Here is a 5,849-nt window from a genome sequence, read left to right as displayed (position 1 = left end):
TTTCTCGGCCTTTTCAGGTCTTTCGGGGTTTTTTAAATTTTTTTTTTTTTTTTTAACCACTAAATTCGCACTTGCTTGGGCTGCTCTAAATGGTCCGGGGGGAGGGGGGCGGTGATGAAATCGCCAGCAAAATATTGATCACCGTTATCAAACCTGTGCTTCTTTTTCCAGGGGGCAAAATTGCAGTGACTTTATTAGCTGAGTAGTTTTAATTGCCCGGTAGATAAAGCGGTAAGGATTTGTGAGCGGTAAGGAGCCCGATGGAGCGCTCACCGTAGCCTGCCCAGGGCTGAAGAGTAAGTGACCTGCTCGTTGTTAGGTGATCCTCCCCCCCTTCCCCTTCGCTCTCTCGCTGCCACCTTTTGTGGACCGCTCTTTATTTTATTCCGTGGGTTGGAGGGCAGTTTTGCGGGGACGGAAAGCGCAGCGAGTATTTGGCTTCTTGTTGTTGTTCCGAGCTTCTTTCTCCCCCCGTCCCCGCCGAAGTTCCCCATCCCCGCTTTAAACTCCTGCTCCGCTCCTCCGAGCCTCCTCTTTGTCCTGTTTATTATAGCTGCCTTGCTTTTTGTCTCTTCCAATTTGCCTGTCATTTGCATGTCGCTACTTCTCCTTTTTAACCCAAGCCGGGAAGGACAGGGACTTTTTATTCTTACTCTTCTTACCCTTGCAATTACTTTTTCATTTCCAAGCGTGGGACGAGCCGCGAATGGTGGAAATGTATAGAAAATGGGATTTGAGTGGTAGGTAGCGAGCACATGAGAAGAGATCAAATGCAAGTCGCGGGATAAGAGCCTTGATCTGGGAAAAGATTAGGATTATTGGTACTTTCTATTTGTTTGGTTGTTGTTTGTTGATTTTTTTTTCCTCCGGGGGGGATTTAATTCTTTCTTAGCCGTTGATGGAGATCTTTCTTGGCTTTTTCGATTTTCTGTTTAGCGGCTGAGTGACCCGGCTCACTTTGCCATGTGTTTGCGCGGAGTTAAGGCGCAGGAGGGAGCGGTGCTGGGGGGCGTGGGGCCTGCGCGGAGGGGCGCGCTGGGGCGGGGGGGCCGAGATCGCGGGGCCCGACAGGAGCGGGGCCCGACGGGCTCCGGGCGCTCCGCGGGGGCGGAGCGGGGCCCGCGGCTCTTTGCACACAGGGACGAAGTTGCGCGGCCGCCCGCGGTCCGTGCGCGGCGTCTGGCGGGGCCGGGGCAGGTGCGGGGCGCTGCGGGCAGGTGCGCGCCGGGGGCAGCGGGACCGGAGCGGGACCGGGGGGTCCCGGGGGCCGCCGCCTCCCTGCGCCGGGAGGGAGGGAGGGAGGGAGAGCCAGCCGGGGCGGCGGGGGCAGCAGCGGGAAGCGGCGCGGGAGCGGTGCCGGGGGGCGCGGCCGAGGCGGGATGGAGCTCCCCGAGGGGCCGGCGTCGCGTCCTTGTGCTGTGCCCCGGCCGCGGAAGAGCAGGTACGCGGGATATTAACTTAATGTCTTTGGCAAAGTAGGGAATTTCAGTCGGGGCTGGCGAGGGACGCGGCTGCAGACTAGAGGTGCCCTTGAATGTCGGGCGAAAGTTGCCAGGACGAGCTTTGGAAAGCCGCTGGTTTCGCGCAGGTCCCGAGCCCGAGCAGACCCCGTGGTGTTTCTGGCTGGATGGCGAGTGTCACCCCAAACCTGTCATCCGGGTGTGGGGACGGGTGGGGAGCACGTGGAACGCATCCACGCATCTCTGGCCATGACTTGGTGGCAGAAGGTGCTGTGTTGTTGAGTGCAGGACACAGAAACGTGTTTGTGTCACCGTGAGGTGTAAAAGCTCAGATTATTTGTCACTTCCATTGCCTGTAGAGGCTTGGCAATATGCAGGATGAATTATAGGGAGGCAGTTTCCTTAGCCATAGATTTGCATGTGGTACATATCCTTTATGTCTTCTTCTCACAGTTTTTCTCTGAGTTGCCATCGATCACTTTAAGTTTACGACCACTGCAGCTCATTTTGCATTTATTTTATCTGCTTTTTGTCCAGAGCTTACCTTTAGCAGCAATATCACATTCTGTGAAATGTTTATTAATACTCAAGGGTAGACAGAGTATCAACATTTCAGGAGTTGAACTGTGATAAAAAGTACAATGTATATACTTTACACTAACAGCTCCCTATTAAATTATTCTGTAAAGTATCCTGCGTTCGCTGAATGGCACTGTCGGTATATACAGTTAACTTCCCTGCCTGCTGAACTCTGAGGCCTCTCAGTTTGTATAACTTATCTCTTTTATGATTGCTTGATAAATTGAGATGTTCATAAGAATGGACACATTTTCAAATTGAAAAGTTTAATTCGATTCGGGGCAGAATTGTAAATACTGCAATTTGTAGTCTCTAAATAGTGATTTATTCTGACTCAAAGTGCAGCCTAACTGCTAAATTAAGTAATTTAAGAATTGTGATGTAATGACATCGCATAGCGTGGAAAAAATAGTATATTGGAAAACTTGGGCTGAATTCAGAGTAGGAATCTTGAGAATCTTTCAGTTTTGTCTCTACACAGAGGCCATGTGAATTATTTTCTTCATGATCAGTGAAAAAACAGGGACCAAACTGGCTTGAGAGGAGAAAAATGTTTTCAGTTTTCTACTTTGAGCAGCTTGATTTCTTTTTCTTATTCAAAAGATCTGTTTCCTCAAGCAGTGCCGAGCAGGGCTGTGTGATGGAGGGCCCTGCATCTCCCCAGTTTAAAGGCCTGAACTAATGAGATGCCGAATCCCTCCTGTTACTGAGCTCTGTAGTTGATGGGAATTGCGGATGCTTGGCATTCATAGGAATTGCTGAATACCTTGCTCTATTGGGCCCTGGGTATCACCAGGTTCATAAAACGAGGGTTGCTTTTTCCTTTAAGGCTAAAGAGTAAGCAGCATAATTTTGAAGTAAATCAGGCACTGATTTTTGCTGCTGCTTCTTCTTGTGGAGAAATCCTAGTAAAGTAGGTTTTTACTGCCCAAATAGTTCCTCACGCTTACTGCCTTGTTTCAAATTCCTTGTTAGACATCTCAGCTAAGGGAGTTGGAAAATCTTTTCTCCCAAGAAAACTTGTGTTAGAACTGCGCAGAAAGGTAGTACTTTCTCCCAAGAAAGCTTGTGTCAGAGCTGTGCAAAAAGGTAGCACTTTCTCATTAGTGGCTGATGTGATTTTAGCACTGAGCAGATATGGTGAACAGATGTCATCTGTTCTTCAAATTTTAGCTGTGGTTTTGTGCATGAAATGCTGTTGACTAGAATAATTTTCATCCTTGCTTCCTGGCTGATTCTGGCAAAGCCATACCCTTGTGTAGTGCGTTAGAGTGTAAGATCTAAATATTTCTATTAGCAGAAGGATGTTAAATTTCTTGCATGGTATTGGCATAATGGGCTGACATGAAGCAGGCAGACTCTGGACCAACGAAAATAGTCGGCTTGTGAAAAGATGGGAGAGATTTCAGCTGTATAAACTGATATCTCCTTGAATTCATCCAAGCATATCCATCAAGTTTAGCACTCTTGTGCTGTGTATTTAATGGCTGTTCAGGTTAGGCTAGGGTTCTTCAAAGGGGCTGACGAGGGCGCGTTTGAATTTACATCTCCTTTGCATCCTGTAGGTGTTTGAATTAATCTAGGAGAAAATGATCAACATCTTTCTAGATCAAGATGAGTTAACACAATTGATTACAAAAATTGATTTATTAATAGTGAGTATGGTTAAATACCTGACAGCATACTCATTTTGACAAACCATAGCCAAAGGTTTGGTAACAGCAACTCTTTGAGACTTAGAAATTAATCTGTTACCATTTTAAATGTCAATGTATATCAAATGGATACGAAATAAATCCATGTCTGTTGCTACTGTGCTGTTAAGAGGTTATTCATAGCTACATTGTAATCATATCTCCTTAAACAAAAGATTTGAAAGTAAATTTGTAAATAAAATACTACTGCTATATTTATAGATGGACATAGAAAGCGCTGAGGTCCTTGGTATGATTTTAATTCCATCGGCATGGAAAACGTTTGGTTTCTGAGGAAGCCACGTTGTGCGAGTTGAGGCTGGAGATGTGGCTGGTGAATTTAACATAAACTGCACTTGTCATGCAACGAGTATCAAAAGCGATGCATAAACCAAATTTAACTTTCGCAAATTTAAAACTCTGCAATTCGGAAAGAAATGGTGCTTCTGGAGATTTCTACGTAGATCTTGACAATCAAAGCCTATCTTGCCAGCTCTGGTTTCTGGAGAGCTGGGCAGAGACTTTAGATGTATAAAATATAGTTTTGAGACAATGTACAGCCAAAGTACTGGTGACTGTCTAAAGGACACACGCTTCCTAATTATTTCTCCCCCTCCCCAAGATTTCCTTATTTATTCAGTTCTAATCTAATCAGTCTTGAATTCTGCCTGTTGTGGCTGGGATTTTGCATCCCGCTCTACGTGCCATTCCACTCCCCTTGAGGTGCAAATTGGTTTTGGTCCTCAGAGAATGAAATATTAACTGGCCATTCAATACCCATTCTGTTTTGTCAGGCTAAAGTAGAACTATTTCTCATATTTAAGCCGAAAGGCACGTAAGCCTTAAAGCTGGCAGCCCGGCTGGCTCAGGATAACACCAGGGCAAATGGGAGATGTTGCTTAATACCCAGGTTAAGTGTACGATAACTCCGATGCTTTCAGCTTCCATCGAGGGAAGGAGGGGACGTGGCTCTGCAGCACCTCCTGCCACATGTCTGTGGTGGCAGGAATGGGCTGTGGAGCAGCGCTGGCGCAGGGGCTTGGGGAGGGAAATGGACACTGGGGAGGAAGGATGCATGGCAATGACCTTCCAACCTGGCGCAGGACAGCCTGTTTCCTGAGCTGCTGACTCAAGGGTACAGCAAGCCCTCCCCATGTGTGTCCTTGGTTGGGATTGGGCAAGAGAGAGGGGAACCGTGGTCAGGCACCTCGAATTTTCTGGGAAAAGTGCAAAACTTGTAACCTGACATGAGGTTTCTGGTGTGAGTCTGGGAACGTATTGCTGGCTCTCAATCAAGCATAGCTTGACTGCAGAAAAGGAAGGAAAAGCGTGAAGGTTTCCAGTGTTGGTGGGTTTTGCTTGTGATTTGTTTTCTTTCCCTATTGGCAAGTATTTTCCTTATGGTAGATGCCTTCAGAGTATTTTAGGTGAAATAAGCAGGAGCTCTTTCAGTTGTCTTCCAATTAGTTTAGATCTCTTTCAAATGAACACCACTGGACTGAAAGGTCAAACTCAGCTCTGGCTTATTCTGTGCCAGTGCCTTGGCCAGTTCTTTACAAAAACAGCCCTTCTGATATTCCTCAGGTTTTTGGGGGTTTTTTTGTGATGGTCTAATTGTAAGGCCTGATTCTGCCCCCCGAAAAGCGCCATTTGCATCAGTTGGGAGAAAGCAGGAGACAGCCTTTTAGACCCTGCCAAGCAGGGCCTGACCCTACTCCTCACACATAACAGGATTTTGGTATCCCGGGACTCCAGGGGCGTTGCTCGGAGGGTGGGATGCTCCTTGGTGTGCAGGTGGCAGAATTGGGCCCCTGCAGCAGAAATCCTTGTTATTTCATTATTTTCATCATGAGGTAACCAAACTTAGCTCGCTTAATGTACTTTTGGATAAGAAAAGATCTCTGAAGACAGTGACCTGATAATAGGTCAAGCTGTTTGGATTTTGCATCCGAATTAATGATACTTTTTGGTTTTAATATATTTTTTATCATTCTTTGCTCTCCTGTATGCAAGGAACCAGTAATGTAAACAAACATCATGTCCCTTGCATAGCTCTCTCTGACACCAGATCTCTGAAAATTCTTTTAGTACATCCAGAATACATGAGCACAGGCTG

The 5,849-nt window shown here is 46.6% G+C and overlaps 1 protein-coding gene across 1 annotated transcript in view; it reads left to right on the top strand.

The window, feature by feature from the left end:
* The first annotated feature begins 231 nt into the window (after positions 1 to 231).
* The window catches only part of PROX1 (prospero homeobox 1), a 49,130-nt gene continuing 43,512 nt past the window's right edge, over positions 232 to 5,849 (top strand). The window contains exon 1 of the mRNA XM_058021438.1: positions 232 to 296. The gene's annotated coding sequence lies outside the window, so the exon portion shown is untranslated. The remainder of the gene's footprint in view (positions 297 to 5,849) is intronic.

Source organism: Melospiza georgiana, chromosome 3 (genome assembly GCF_028018845.1).
Source record: "Melospiza georgiana isolate bMelGeo1 chromosome 3, bMelGeo1.pri, whole genome shotgun sequence".
Classification (NCBI taxonomy): domain Eukaryota; kingdom Metazoa; phylum Chordata; class Aves; order Passeriformes; family Passerellidae; genus Melospiza; species Melospiza georgiana.
This window is presented reverse-complemented; position numbering and strand designations above follow the sequence as displayed.